The sequence below is a fragment of the Heliconius melpomene genome, unplaced genomic scaffold (assembly GCF_056956725.1).
Source record: "Heliconius melpomene rosina isolate 202511_hmr_F unplaced genomic scaffold, ASM5695672v1 ptg000031l, whole genome shotgun sequence".
Classification (NCBI taxonomy): Eukaryota; Metazoa; Arthropoda; class Insecta; order Lepidoptera; family Nymphalidae; genus Heliconius; species Heliconius melpomene.
The window spans coordinates 896,919-913,981 of record NW_028181865.1 but is presented as its reverse complement, the minus strand read 5'-3'; the positions used below and the strand labels follow the sequence as shown (position 1 = coordinate 913,981).

Sequence of the window (17,063 nt, the reverse complement as noted above, 5' to 3'; positions counted from 1 at the left end):
CAAATTTTTAATTAAATTATTCATAATATAACCTTCAGTATCAAAAGAAAAACTATTGTATATTGAACAACTGATATTGAGCATCTCTTTACAATTGTTTTCTTTTTCACCTACTTTGAAAATTACGCCCTTACGCCACTGTGATCTCTTTAAGCCTAACCTTTGTGCAGCGTTTTCGGAAATTAGAGAGATTTGAGAACCTTGATCGATAAGTGCTCTCAAAATTTTTGATCCATCTGAAGATATGACCTTTATTTTAGTCATCGATAATAATATTTCTTTACAAATATTGTATGGCTATTAAATTATCCTTAAGTGGAGTAACTGTATTATTTGTTATGATGTGACCCAAGTACTTTACAGAGTCCTGTATGTACTTAAATTTGGAGAATTTTAATCTAAACCCTTCTTTTGAGATTGCTTCCAACAGTAATGATATTTGCTTCATGTTTCATGTGTTCATGTTTCATGTGTTCAGTGAATGTCTGAGAAAATACTAAAATATCATCGATGAAATTTACTGTAAAATTGTTGAAATGCTTCCTAATAATACTAGTTAATATTCTCTGAAGTCTTCAAACCAAATGGCAGACACGTTCATTGAAAACCAATCCCCAACACCTTAAATGCTTCTTCTGTAAATTTTATAATATGACATATTATGTGCTGATCAATGATAAGACTAAATGCCGTCTTCATTTGTCCTTTCATTATATGTCGTTTAGCGTATCCTGTTGGTCCTGACATATCCCTAAAAATATTATGCGCTGGTAACCGGCCAAGATTGGGTCTTCCGTCTATTTCTTCCCAGACTGTTCCATCAGCAGCAGTTTTGATGCGTTGATCCTCTAAATCTATTTCACTTTCGGATGACAATAAAACCCTCTTTTTTTTCTGCCCTGAACTTATTTATAATATTCTCCTCTTCGCTATCGCTTTCTGATTCTAATTCACTTGTAAATAGTTCTTGGTCTATTTCCATGTTTTTTTCAATTACAGAAGTTTCTTGTTTATCATGTTCTGAAAATTCTTCTATGTCCGTTATATTTTTTAGGTAATTTGTAATTTTCAAATGCTTTGACATTTTTAGGGTAAATATCTACAAACGATACTTTAGCTTCTCTTCTTTAAATAAATAATGGTAAAAAAATTGCAAAAATTCTGTTTAGAAGTGCACTACTTGAGATTGTAATCAATACTATTGTTATCTACTCTTTTCAACTCTAAGCGACTCTGAGATAATCGTAAAAAAATTACTTTGAAATAACTTTACAACAGTTTTTCCCACCGGTCATATTGACCGACCGCGGTAGGTAGGCCACATAACAATTTTTTTTTTGGAAAAAGAAAAAAAAACCTTAAAGTAAAGAGTGAAGAAAATATTATATGCATATTCTAAGAATTATCATATAGTTTGATAACAATATTATAACATTAAAACTGTAAATTGGACAAAAAGTTTGAAAACGGTCAATTTGACCGCTACTGGTAGGCTTAGTGTTAGATTGTATATTTTCATCTTCATCCATATAAGTATCACGTAGCTCTCCTGAAAAAAAAAATCCTACGTCTAACTAAACCGTTGACGTAACTTGATATTTTTTTTACGTATGGGCTTGAAATATTTTTCCCTACATGTTGCACTAGTGACACACCCGCGGCTACACCCGCTTGAACTATATTTATTTGATAAAGAAGACATTTATTTATTTAATAAAATAAATTATGCTTGCGTTGTAATAAATGTTTACATGTAACTTAAAGCTAACTTATAGTTAAAAAGAATGTTCTTTAATTTTTTGGATATTTTTATTGCTTAATGTAACTTATTGTCTTCTTTCATAGATTGACGATCCAACGCAAAAATAATTTTTCATTTCGTACCTGTAGGTTGTTAGATTAGCGCGTTCAACCAAATAAACTCTTACGCTTTATTATATTAGTATAAATATCTATTTTATGTGTATTGTTGTAGGTACCTATCTAAATGTTTTATTTCTGTAAGACTTTGTCTTGTGGGGAACTCAGGGTAAATGGTAAAAGCTTTTATTTATAGCTTTACGTCTTTACTCTGTATCTAATAGTGTACTATGTAACCTAGACACTCGATTCTTCCTTCTGACTGAATGTGAGACGTTGCGTCGTAAATACCCGAATTCGACGCTGCGTTTCGTGTTTCCAGAGCAGACCGATGAAAATAATTCATAGTCACACCACAAGTCAATACGATAGCCAGCCATTTCTTGTAAGCCATAATATACCTAATAAAAATTATGTAGATATACACAAACTCAGTAGAGATTTTAGAGCTACCTAAGGAGATATGAGGTGGACACATACCTTTATATATTTTTTTATTTATAAGGCAAGCCAACGTAACATACAAAAGATACAAACATTTAAAAAACAAAGTACAAAGGTTTTACATTGTACATCACACTTACAGGCTAGCTCAATATGATTATAACTAAAGGCAGGTATTCGAAAAACCTAATATTCTACACCTAATTTAAAAACAATTAAAAATGATTCTACAACCATACTACCAAAATTTATGTATAAAAAATATGTATATAGATAGACATGTTTACGGGAGCGCGAGTGGGCTTTTAAAAATAACTAAGAAAGTTAAATTTAAATTTATTTTATTTAAAATAAGAACAAAGTTTTATGTTCTTATAACTAACTTAAAATTAACTTAACTAGTGAATCGACCGAGAAGAAGTGCATGCTCTAATCGACTAAAGAATAAAATATAGAATTATTAATACTAAAACACTACGTTTGTTTCCCATGGCATGAAGGGATTCGCGTTACATACGCCGAACGCTGATTAGGCGTTTACCGGTACCGTTCTCACGCCATGAGGCAACATAACTAGATATTACATTAGTTAAAAAATATATAATAAGAGTAAACAAAAAATAAATAATAATGTTAAAAAACAGTTCTCTATTCACATTGTAAAAAATATTTTTCAATTTTTTTTTAAATAATGTACCTGAATCTCTAAAAATATCAATATTTGCCATGTTAAAAATTGCGTTACAGTTTTTCATGCCTCGGTTTATAGGGGCATTTGTACCCAGGTTAGATCTTACTTTTCTACTTAGAAAAGTGTATTTTTCTTTGTTCGTACTCTTGTCTTAGTATAGCAAGCATAATTTTTTCAAGCAGTTTATTGCAGTCCACTTCTCCATTTATAAGTTTACGGCTGGATAGGGAAAGCGTTTTATAAAATTTTAAAATATCTTTATACCTTTTATTTTTGTTTATCCCATTATCCTTATAATTTAAATATTTTAAGAATTTCTTTTGTACTCTCTCTATCCTGTCAGTATGTATTTGATAGAACGGATTCCCAACCATTTCTCACCATTGAATTAAATAATATTAGTTTAGTCTTTGATTTTTTAAATTCTTTACTGTTTCTTATGATAAATCCTACAGTCTTTAATGTTGTTTTTAACAAATTATCAATATGAGGTACAAAGCTTAACTTATTGTCAATTGTGATGTTTTGTCTTATTCAGTGTCTCTCCATTTAAGTTATTATTAAAATTAAAGTTATGTACCTTTCTACTGAACGTAATAGCAAAACACCTCTGATAGTTCAATTTTAATTGATTTTCATTACACCAATTTATCGTCAATGTCCGTTGCATAATCTTCCGAATACTATAACAGCATTATCTCAAGAACTCACTAATATTTCTACACGAAGCAAATCATTAGGCTTAATTATAAATCCTAAGAAAACGCAAGCTATTATAATAGGTAGTCCAAGGCTTATTTGTCAAATCACATTTAACGATTTACCTGATATATTGCTTGACGGAGTATTAATTCCTTTTACTGAGAAAGTTAAGAATTTAGGAATTATATTCGACCAACATCTATCTTGGAAGCCACAAATCTGTGAAGTAAGCAGGAAAGTTTTTTCAGCTGTCGCATCACTACGTCGTGTTAGAGTTTATATAAGTTACATATAATTGTATAGACATTATTTTGTATTCTTGTCGAGACTTGTCAATATTTGTCAGTGAGTCATATTGTTATCTACCTGCTTAAAAGCATAATTGTCTAAGGTTTCTTGTAAAGTGTTTTTAATTTGGTATGGCAGTCTAGTCTGAGACGTCGCAGTGGACGGTCGAATAAAGCTTTGTACTAAATTGTACTTTTATTCTGAGCCCCTTTATATCTCAGAAGTGGTACCCGCTAAGAAAATACTCGGCTAATCAACATCAGTTACAATGGATACGATAAATAATTGTCGTCAAGGCATAAGCACGGCCGTCCATATGAGAGAAGATTTAACACGACCATCACAGGAAGATACTCGTGCACATTTTTCGAGACAAAGGGCGGTACGCAGTACTGCTCGTAGTAAATTACGACATTCAGTGCGGCGCCGTCGCCAATCCAACGACGGCACAAGTGTAAGCAGTGCAAGTAATGTCAGTTACACACGATTTACTAGAAGTAAGCGACGGGGTCTAAGAAGTCACCATTAGAAGCGGAATCGAAGGCGTCATCGCAGTAGCAGCAGTGAAGTTTCAACGTCATCCCATTTGAGGAATTGAAGTGGCCGACGATGGCGCCATAGCAGTGACAACATTGCCAACAGTGAAAGAAAGAGGGTACGTAGTAACATTGATGATAATTTGCATGATACTCATTTACTCATACGTGAAATGTTGCAATCAATGAATAAGTCATAGAATCGCGATGATAAATTGCCATGGTAGGTAACGTTATATTAGAATTTGACCCTATGTCAAAAGATTAAACAATTAATACGTAGATTTGTAAGTAGAAGAGTGCTCACGAAATACGGTTGGTCTGATAGACAGATTATTTATTATGCTTTGCCGAAATTATTTGGTTTGGTTAAATCATAGTACGAAGAATTACCTTCTTTATTATTTAGTTGAACAGAATGGAAAGAAAAATTATTAGAATCTTATCCTACGAAGCCCGAACAAGTGTTTAGATATTTAAGTCAATTGATAAATCGTAATAAATTTTTCACAGATAAAATTCTAAATTTATCAGATAAATTTATCATAATTTTAATAATAATAAGAATAGGTCAAAACGAGCACAAAGAGAGTCTGTTATAATTGTAATGAACCAGGATATTATACTATAAATGTACGAAACATATTTTAAGATCTTATCTAGTATATCTTATATATATATAAAATCGAAAGGTCACTCACTCATCACGAAATCTCAGAAACTACATGTGCTAGGAATCTAAAATTTTGCATAGGAGTTATTTATAGGACGTAGGTGCTCGCTAAGACGGGAATTTGCAATATTCGACTTCTAAGGGGTTGTTTTTGGGGTTGAAAGTTTGTATGAAACATCGTTACTACAAATTCTAGGAGTAACAAATTTTGCATAGACGTCACTAGGACGTAGTGGAGACAGAAATTAATAATAACAGTTCACGCGGGTGAAACCGCGAGCGGGCCGCTAGTAATATATAAAATATAAAAAGAATGTAAGGAAGTCTAAAGCATTAAGTTCAAAGTATATTATTATTTCTAAAAGTATATGAATATCAAATATCAACATTGATCATATTTTTAAATTCGAAATTCAAATTCAAAAATTCATTCAAATTTCTTATAGAAATTACAATAATGTACTAGGCAAAAGAGTCAAAGTCATATTAAAAGATTGATACACGTTAAAAGTAATAAAAAATGTACTAGACATCATTTTATAATGACAGTTGTCAGTTAATTCTGTTCTTGAGTGAGACTAAACGGAGTGTCTTCTAATTTCTTGTTCAAGCGAGCAAAGCTGCGGGCGGACCGCTAGTGTACAATATGTAACAAAATAGATCATCTAGTGACTACGTGCCAGAAATTGGTAAATTAGAGCAATAAATAATTACAAGAATGTATTAAAAATAAATAAAGACTTACAATAATAATAAGTTTATTTTAAATATGAAGGTAAATAATAGATTATTGGTAGGTTATGTGGATTTAGGTAGTCGGTGTAAATTAATACCTGAAAATATTGTTATCGAACTTCATTTAAAATGGTATCAAAATAATTTGCCTAATTTAAGAGGTCTAAGCAATAATTTTATTTTACTATTCGGTAAGACTGAAGTTAAAATTAACATACAAAATATTTGCGAAACCATTGAAGTGTTAATTGTAAGTGATGACGTTATCAGCTATCCTATATTAGTAGGTCATTTATTTACGGACAATTTGGTATTGTTATTACTAAAATGCCAAGAGGTTTACAGTACATTTTACAAAATGTAGCGAAAAATTACGTTTATTGTCCAATAGACCCGCGTAAACAGTTGGTATAGTGAAGATGCGGTTCAAAAATGTGTGTGTGTTGACGTTTACAAAAATGTGAATTCTATTTAAGGCCAATACGAACTTGAAAATGGTCAGGGTTCAATTTTAATACTCAAATATTTCTCTCAATGATTTAAAAATTAAAGAAAGAAAAGAAATAAACTGAGCTAAGATAATTGTCGAAGAAATACCTAATAATATTATAAATTCAGAAGATTTAGATAAAGTTAATATAGGGGAAGGTTTAAGTAATGATAATGTATTTATACTATAATATTCTCTTTGTCCCACAAAATATACATTGTCATAATATACATAGTGACAATCATACGATAGGAACGAGAAATAAAGATAAGATTGTTACTCCAAGTTTTCGCCTCCAAAAAGTTAATAAATCTTTTATGGGTCTGTGCATACGTGGAAAATTTAACATATCTGTAAAAAAAAAAAAAAAATCTGACAAGTAAAGCTTATTACACTGTTCAAGAATATTTAGAGGATAAAGATGTATGGAATTAATGTCTATTGAATGTAATGCAGGATAGCTGCCAACTAATGTAATAGATTGTACCATTGATTTTGAAAAGAGCAACTGTTGAGTTTCTTGCCGGCTCTTCTCAGCAAAACTGCCTTCCGAACCGGTGGTAGCTTTTTGTTCATATGTTCATTCGACGATTCAAAAGTGCTTATAATAAGTTTATTTGAATAAAGAATATTTTGAATTTGAATGAGAATGATGAATTCGAAACTTGTTTGTCGAGTGGACTAGAAGAGTTAGGGTTTACCGATATTATTGACTTGGACATTGAGTTAACTGATTTTAAGCCTGTTAAATATCGACCACATAAGTTACGATCAGTAGTTACTATTAGTAGTAAGGGTAATGGTTCAAGATATGTTAATTGCCGGTGTTATTAAAAAGTCAAATTCTTCATATGCTCAAATTCTTCATAAGATAAAAGATTGTGTTGATTATCGTGCTCTTAATAATAAAACTATAAAATAACACTATTCGTTACCGCTTATAGATAATCAGTTAGATTTGTTAGCTGGCAATAATTTATTTGTTTTACTAGATTTATTTTCGACGTTATCAAAAATTGTATTAGATCAGGTTCACGAAACACAATGCTATCACAGAATTTCCGATACCGAAAAATGTACACGATATGAGAAGATTTATTGATTTGGTAAGTTTTTTTTGAGAATGTTGATTAAAAACTTTGCACTTATTGCTAAAACAGTGACTGATCTTTTAGACAGAATGTCTCTTGGTAATGGATTAATGAACAAGAAGAATCATTTAATATGTTAAAAGGAAAATTAGTAGAACGACTTTATTAGTGCTTTATGATCAAAATCTTATAACTGAATTGCAAACAGAGTTGATAATTTATTGTTACCGGTAGCATATTATAGTCGAAAGGATAACACATCTATACTGGTTATAATTAACGCTTTTACAAAATTTATTAATATGTCAGCTGTGAAGAATACCAAAACGTCTACCACCATTAACGTATTTAAAGAACATTTTAGCTTTTTTGGTAATCCACTAAGACTTAGCACGGATAGAGGATCATGTTTTTCTAGCAATCAATTTAAAGCGTTTCATAAAAGTCGTAGTATAAAGCATATTCTTAATACGGTGGCAACACCGAGAGAAAATGGTAAATTCAAACGATTTAATCAAACAATATTTTAAATATAGTTTCAATATCTTAATTATAATTAATGCTTAGGCGATATTCAGTTAGGTTTAAATACAACTATTCGTAAAACTACTCAAAAAAAAGTTATTATTCGCTTATAAAATCCGTAATTCATTTATGGGACAATGTGTACGCGTTTACAACAAGATCCCAGAAAACGTCAGAGAATTTTCTATATCATGGTCTAAAAAAAAAATTGTGAAAAGACATTTGTGTGTTAAAGGTTATTACCAAATTAATGATTTCATAAATGATAACACGCCTTGGGATACTCGCTCCAGTCTGTTTCAAAGAAATCATTGTTACAAATAATTAAATATTTGTATTTGTTTAAAATTTAAAAAAAAATATGTCCCGCTGAGTTTCTTGCTCCGGTTCTTCTCAGGTCTGAGCCACTAACTTAAGTGAACTGGTGGTAAATTATTTGACGTTCAAAAAGAATAAAACATGTAACTTTATTTTGAATAAAAAATATTTGAATTTGAATCGAATTTGAATAAATAATTGGTAGCACATAAAACATAATTAACGAAATATATTATGACACTGAGAAACGGTTGTCTGAAAATGCACTCGTAACGGTTAGGGTTGAGGTTAGTAGTCGAATTATAGAAAATCCAATAAGTATAAAAACATAGTTGCAATCGATAAAATAATCAATGGATAACTTTTCAACGAGATGTTTCTAGCTTCGAATTTGAAGAAAACAGTAATAACACAGAGTAATGAGTACCATGCTAATTGTTAGTTACAGATGATTACAGTAGCAGACTACAGCTAGTGCCAGAAGTTGGCACAGATAGTTTTTTTAGCAGAATGCGCAGATGTAGGCTACAGATGTATCAGAGTCATGATTATATGCACAGATGACAGAGAGCAGACTATAATGTTGTGAGCTGAGTGGTGAGTGACATTGATGGCATGGATATCCCCAGCAGATTGCAGCATTCATAGGCCCGTGATTTAGTCAGTGCAGAGGGCAGACTATAATGTTGTGAGCTGAGTGGTGAGTGACATTGATGGCATGGATATTCCCCAGCAGATTGCAGCATTCATAGGCTCGTGATTTAGTCAGTGCAGAGGGCAGACTATAATGTTGTGAGCTGAGTGGTGAGTGACATTGATGGCATGGATATCCCCAGCAGATTGCAGCATTCATAGGCCCGTGATTTAGTCAGTGTAGAGGGCAGACTATAATGTTGTGAGCTGAGTGGTGAGTGACATTGATGTCATGGATATCCCCAGTAGATTGCAGCATTCATAGGCCTGTGATAGTCAATACGGAGGTAGAAGGTGAATTGCTATGGGTTCGCTTGTGTGGCAGAACTTTGAGGAGATGGCTCTTAGCTCTGCGCCTTGTCTACCTAGGATATTTAAGTGGTACGTAGATGACACTTTTACAATTTTACGTATGGACAATATTTACATATTCCTGAACCATCTCATTTCATTAATAACAATATTCAATTCACAATAGAATTACAGGCAAGTAATTCCTTAGCTTCCCTTGATGTGTCCCAATGACAGAATAGACCGCACAATATATAGGACACCACGCACACGAATAGATACCTCAATGGTGAATTGCACCACTACCCTATCACAGTTATCTACCGTTGGCAAATATTTGTTTCAGAGAGCATCTGCGACGCTGATCACCTAGGGGACTAGTTTCCCCAGGGGAAGAATTCCCTTCATCAGAATAAGCTGCCAGTTTACCGCCAGCGTTGTCAGAAGACTAACATCCTTGAAATCACAAACCTACCAAACCAGAAGGCCAGATACAGTCAGCTCATTCTGCAGGAGTTCAGGGCAGTACGCGAGGAAATTAGGAAATCGTTGGCAGTAGTCAACTGACAGACAAATGCCACCTCAGTCTGCCCGTGACCGCGGACTTCCAAATATGCGCGATTGGTCCGGTTAAAAGAGCTTCATTTACAACTTTGTTTTGTTTTTTTTTTTTTGACCATAGAGTAAATAGTAAACAATCATTAAGCGTGTGTGATGCTAATGAATAAAATAACGTTAACGTTAATAATAACGACTATTGTATTATGTATGATTAATCAGATAAATTAATGTAATACTTGGTATAATGTAAGTTAATATATGCATAAGTTGCTTAGTTATTTAATGTTAATGCTGTTGCGAGAGGACTCGCCTCTCTTCAGGAAGGCCGAGCTGTTAGAGTTTATATAAGTTACATATAATTGTATAGACATTATTTTGTATTCTTGTCGAGACTTGTCAATATTTGTCAGTGAGTCATATTGTTATCTACCTGCTTAAAAGCATAATTGTCTAAGGTTTCTTGTAAAGTGTTTTTAATTTGGTATGGCAGTCTAGTCTGAGACGTCGCAGTGGACGGTCGAATAAAGCTTTGTACTAAATTGTACTTTTATTCTGAGCCCCTTTATAAACAATATTGAAATTCAATGTGTACCAGAATCTAAAACTGAAAATCTGATCACTATAGTTAAAGAACTTTCAAAATCTATAAACCTCAATATAAAAGATAATGAAATTGCTCACTGTTCTCGCATTGCCAAAATAAATCCAAAATCGACGAGACCAAGATCAATTATAGTCCAACTTAGTGCTTCCTTGGTCCGCGACCAATTTATAGCAGCTGTGAGCAAGTACAACAAAAGTAACCCCTCCAACAAACTTAATTCATCTCATCTTGGTATTGGTGGAAACAAGGTTCCTGTATATGTTTGCGAACATCTAACGACACCAAATAAATCACTTCACGCTGCCGCTCGTAAAAAAGGAAAAGAGTTACAGTACAAACATATATGGGTTCGAAATGGGCGTATATTTATGAGAAAAACTGACGACGGCGACTACAAACTCATTAACAACATGGATTCCCTGAACAAACTTACGTAAAACATACAATATTGCATGCAATTATTTATATAATCTATTAAATGTGTATTATCAGAATGTAAAAGGTCTGCGCACCAAAACACATGATTTCTACAGAAACGTAAACTGTAATAGCTATGATATTATTATTATAACTGAAACCTGATTAAATAGTGGTGTTTTAGGCTCTTAATTGTTTAGTGATAATTATACTGTTTATCGAAGAGGTAAGGATCATTGCTAAAAAAAAAAAAAGACGGTGGAGAAATATTAATGGCTTCCTCCGCTTGGTGGAATGGGAGATTTCTTGAGAAGATTTGTGGCTAACAGTAAATATTAATCAAAGTCGTACGATAGCTCTTTGTGCAACGTATATTCCTCCACCTGTCAGTAAGACTGTCTTGGACAAATTTATAAAAAAAAAAAAAAACTTTAACGCACGTGTCGGACGCGATTTTGAATCTTGGCCAAAAGTCTTAGGAAGACACGGCGTCGGAAATATGAATAGTAATGGGCAACTTCTTCTGTCGTTGTGTGCCCAATTTGAACTAGCCATTACCAACATCATGTTCAAACTTCCTGCTAGGTATAAAACCACATGGATGCATCCGAAATCGAAGCACTGGCATCTGATTGACTATATAATGGTTCGTCAAAGAAATATCTCCCAGGTGCATATCACTCGCGTTATGCGCAACTCTAATGCGATTTGTCATTCAGATCACCGCCTCGTCATCACCAAGATAAGGCTTCGATTAAAACCTCCTCGTAAATCAGGAGGAGTTAAGCTTAAGACAATAGACATACAAAAATTACAAAACCCAGAGTCACGCGAGATTTACGCTCAGGCAGTCAGCATTAAGCTTAAGACTATGGATGTTGAGGATGGTGACTTCGTTGCTAATTGGTATTAAACCTAATAGACACGAGGATTGGTTTGACGACAACGATGAAATTTTGACCAAGGCCATTCAGAAACATCGAATTCTATTGCGCTGCCACCAAGACGACCATCAGGTAAGGCAGGTTAAGCAGGTTGGCGATGACCTACGGAGATATGTGCGAGAAATAAAAGACAAGTGGTGGCGTGAAAAAGCGGAACGCATACAGTGGCTCGCAGATACTAATCAGTTGGGATTTTTTTATGATGAGATCCGCAAACTTATTGGCGTTAGCCCTCTTACTAGAGTACCCTTGAAATCTCTCGATGGCACACTTTTGTTAACTAGCAAACAGGACATGCTTAAAAGATGGGAAGAGCATTTCAACACATTGCTCAATGTTGATCGAATTGTGGATATTACTCACATAAAATCGATTATACCACTTCCCAAACTCAATGAGCTGGATGAGCCACTATCTCTGCGTGAGGTAAATGTTGCCATTCAACAATTGCGGAATGGAAAAGCGGTTGGCATTGACGGTGTACCGGGGGAGTTAATGAAGTACGGGGGCCCAGAATTACATATATATATGTGGGAGCTTTTTGCACAAATGTGGGAAAAAGAGCAAGTACCTGATACTTTCCGTACATCGCGTGTTTGTCCTCTATTCAAGAACAAGGGCAACAGAGCAGATTGCAATTCTTATAGAGGAATCTCTTTGGTTACTTCATCCGGAAAAGTTTTTGGGTGAATTTTACTTAACCGCTTGTTGCCCCTATCTGAATCTATATTGCCCGAAACCCAATACGGCTTTCGACCGAACCGAGGCACGTGTGAGGCTATTTTTGCAGTGCGACAACTACAAAAGAAGAGTCGTGAACAGGGTCAACCTCTATATCTATGCTTTGTCGACTTAGAGAAGGCCTTTGATAGCGTGCCTCGTGAAGCCTTATGGGTGGTAATGGAGAAACTTGGATGCACAGATAAGTTTGTGAGAATGATTCGTCTCCTCCATGATGGCATGCGATGCTGTGTTAGAATGCAAAGTGAAAACTCTGAGTTCTTCTCGGTAAGATGTGGCGTCAAACAGGGCTGCGTGCTTGCACCAACTCTGTTCGCACTGTACTTTGCAGTTGTAGTTCGGGAGGCTTTGCAAACTTTATCAGAAGGAATTCATATTCGTTGTCGTACTGATGGCGGCGGTATCTTTAATCTGACTAGACTAAACGCTCGCACCAAAGTGTCTTATGCAACTGTCACCGAGTTAGTGTATGCAGATGACCTGTGTCTCGTAGCGGAATCTCCAATGGGTCTTCAAAGACTTATCACGAGTCTTGCTGAGTCATGTCGAAGATTTGGCCTCAAGATCAGTGTAAAGAAAACTGAAGTGATGGTACATGACACACTGAACGGAGGCTCAGCTGAGATAAAGCTCGATGATTACCCGCTTAAACAGGTAGACCATTTCAGATATCTGGGTAGCACCATTACATCGAAATACCTCCTTGATACCGAAATTAACGGCAGAATTGGAGCTGCTGCCGCAGCCTTTGGCAGGCTGCGCAACAAGGTATTCCGCTCGCATGACTTAAAGCTCGTTACAAAAATAGCTGTATACAGCTGTAGTTTCGTCTCTCTTATATGCCTCTGAAACATGGCCGCTCTATCGCAAGCATATTACTACACTTGATCGATTCCATCTCAAGTGTTTACGCGATATTATGAATATCCGTTGGTGGGACCGTGTTCGTAATACAGAAGTTCTACAACGTGCGAAGATCGACGGAATGGAAGCCTTCTTGATGCGAAGACAGTTGCGTTGGGCTGGTCATATCTCCCGAATGACGGAACTGAGAATGGCAAAACGCATCTTTTATTCCGAACTGCAGGTAGGCAAGCGGAAACATGGCGGCCAATTATTGCGGTACAAGGATGTGCGGAGACAATTGCAGCTGATCGGCTTAAATGGAGACGCATCCTTAGCACTAAGGTGTCGGAGTTTGAAATAAAACGACGACATGAGCTCAATCTTAGACGCGACGAGCTTAAGGCTGACCTGAGGCTATTGATTATAATTATTTGGGGGGAGTGCTGACATGTAGTGAATGTGGCCGAACTTTTTCTGGTAAAGTCGGTTATGTCAGTCACATTAGAGCTCATCAACGAAGCTCTTGATAGCCAGATGTCAGTCGCTGTGGCCGAAATCGGTCAGGAACTTATCATCACTCATCATTGCCTACCTCAAAAGACATATTATCCCGCCTTACACTGTCAAATCGATTTCTAAACCTTTCGGCTTCTAATTGTAAACGCCTGGTAGCTAACTCGCGATCGGCTCTTAAATCAATACTGGACCCTGGGACACTAACATCATTTAAACGAGCTTGTATACAAGGTATGTTAGCATTTACACCTATAAGTAAGCGAATCGGAGCAAATTCAGTTGATTTTTGGACAGTGGTATTAATAGACTGTTGGACCTTCCATAAACCGCTTGGCCAGTCTGACGAACCGTTACAGGTAGTATTCAACATATTGATAAGTGTCGCAATATATCGCTCTACCTGACCATTTCCCCTTGGCGTACCGGTTGATATCATTGTAATTCCGTAAACATTGACCTAATTTGGAGAGAACTAAAGTTAGTGCCTCTATCGGTTATTACTAATGAGGGAGTACCGAACAATGTAATGGTATCTCGAATAAGTGGTACCAATTCTACAGCACCGAGCGTTTTAAGTGGTTTTAACACACAAAACTTGGTGAAAGCATCTAAGGGTAACAAAATATATTTGTAACCGTCATTTGTTTGTACGAATGGACCCGTACAGTCTAAATGAATCGTGTGAAAAGGAATATGGATGCTTTTTCAATTGGATGTAAGAAACCTTGCTTTGGGCCAGAGTGGCTTTTTCGTTCTACACAAATTAAACAGTGTTTTAAGTATTTCTTAATGAATGGAATCATTCTCGGAAACCAGAAATTTTCACGAAGCTTATGTAAAACTTTCTCGAATGAACCTACATGACAATTGTTGTCATGATAAAGTTGCAAAAGATTAAATCTAGCCCCTTTTGGTACATACAATTTTGGCTCCCCAGATTTAATTTTATAAAATAATAAATGGTTCTCTAAAAGATAACGGTTTTCATCAAGGTCACCAGCTGTAACTCAACTAATTAAATTTTGAATTTCTGGATCATTTTGTTGAGCAATTTCTAACCAAGATGGCGTCTCATTAATAAAATTGACATTTAAGAATTCAGTAGGTGAGCATAGACTATTTTTAAGTGTAGAAACATTACTTGGAGCATTTTGATAGGAAATTTTAGCAAGATTAACAGAAACAGGACTCCCAACAGGATTGCGACTAAGGAAATCAACGTGTTCAATACATTTACCCTTTTTATATACAATATCAAATTCAAAATCTTGCATAAAGATCCACGGGCTACACGTGGAGATAAATCTTTTTTATTAAATGTAGCTTTAATAGCATTACAATCGGTAATGATTATAAATTTGATACCTACAAGGTATACCCTAAATTGTTTTAAGGCGTTATAAATAGCTAAAGTTTCTAGGTCATACGAACAATATCTAGATTCTGTAGGAGACGTTCTTTTACTAAAGTAAGCTACAACTGATTTTACATTATTTACTTTTTGCACCAAAACTGCTCCATAGCCTATTGAACTAGCGTCAGTGTAAAGTTCTGTAAGTAATTTTGGGTCAAATACAGTTAATAAAGGTTTGGATGACAAATGCTTAATGACATAATCCCTAGCCTCGTCCTGTTCGGGTCCTCAATGAAATTTGAAATTATTTTTAGTTAAATTCGTGATACAGGCCGTACGCGTTGCGAAATTTGGAATAAATTTCCTAAAATAACTAGCCAACCCCATAAACTGGCGCACCTGTTTAATATTATTAGGTACTAGATAATTTACCAGGGCAGATACTTTTGTTTCACTAGGTCTTACACCTTCTTGTGATATGTGTCTTCCGAGATATTCAATACTGTCAACAAAAAATTTACATTTCGACAAATTAATAATAAATCCTGCAGAACTAAGAGCATTAACTGTTTTTTCTAAATAATCTAATCCTTCGTCGATTGTGGAAAATGGGATAAGGATGTCATCAATGTATACTAAGAGAAATTTTAAGTGTTGCACAGCCTTCGTGATGGATCTTTGAAACACAGCTGGACCATTACAAATTCCAAATGGCATTTTAATAAATTCGTAATGACCAGTTGGCGTCACAAACGCTGTATATTTTCTAGAATCTAAGGCCACTGGTATTTGATAAAACCCGTTTCTCATATCCAGTGATATAAAATACCTTGCTGACCCAAGCTTATCGATTTGATCTTCGATGAGAGGAAGTGGATATCGATCCTTTTCTATAATTTTATTCAATGCTCTAAAATCTACACATAACCTATCATTACCATCTTTTTTTTCTCTCTTTCGACAGGGGCCAACCGATAAGGGCGGTAATAGACAATTTCATTACTTTTTAAACGGATAGTTAGTGAACTATCTCATCCATGACAGAGGGATATTTCTGAAAAACACTACAAATTTTATTTTGTATAATTAAATCTAAGTGACAAATCTTCGATGCTAAATCAGATAATTCTGTTACAGAAGAAATTAAATTCGCCTCTGGTATGTTTTTGATAGGTTTTCTAATTAAACGACAATAAGTTGAATCAGTAACAATTTCTATATCCGGGTACTGTACTGTATTTCTACCTATAAGGAGGTCATACTGAAAATCAATATCTCTAACTACATGTATATCGAGTTCTAAATTGACGTCTTCAAACTGAACACAAGCAGTAATTAGTGCAAATACATGTATATTATTGCTGCCTATTCCTTTTAAATATAAGGATAAAGGAATTAAGCGACACCCCAGTCTCCTAGCTACGGATTCTCTAATTAAACTACAATTTGCCCCTGTATTAATTTTTTTAAGGGAATTTAGTAATAAACCATTAATAGAAACTGGTGTGAGGCTTAATTCGGTTTTCCTAAAAAATTAACGTCCGTAGTAGGGATTGAAGTTACAGATCTTTATGAATCTGCCCTTAGTTTATAAAAACTAAGATTTTCGGTATGACCTACTCTTTTACAAAAAGTACATGACTTTACATGAATATCATTTTGCTTCGAAACCTGTGGAGCCTGAACCGTTTGATTTTTCACATTTTTCCAACATTGAGACTGTACATGTCCAGTTTGGTTACA

General features: G+C 34.7%; 1 pseudogene; it reads left to right on the top strand.

The window, feature by feature from the left end:
- The first annotated feature begins 4,253 nt into the window (after nucleotides 1-4,253).
- Nucleotides 4,254-14,540, top strand: LOC146526536 (uncharacterized; annotated as a pseudogene).
- The last annotated feature ends 2,523 nt before the right edge of the window (nucleotides 14,541-17,063 follow it).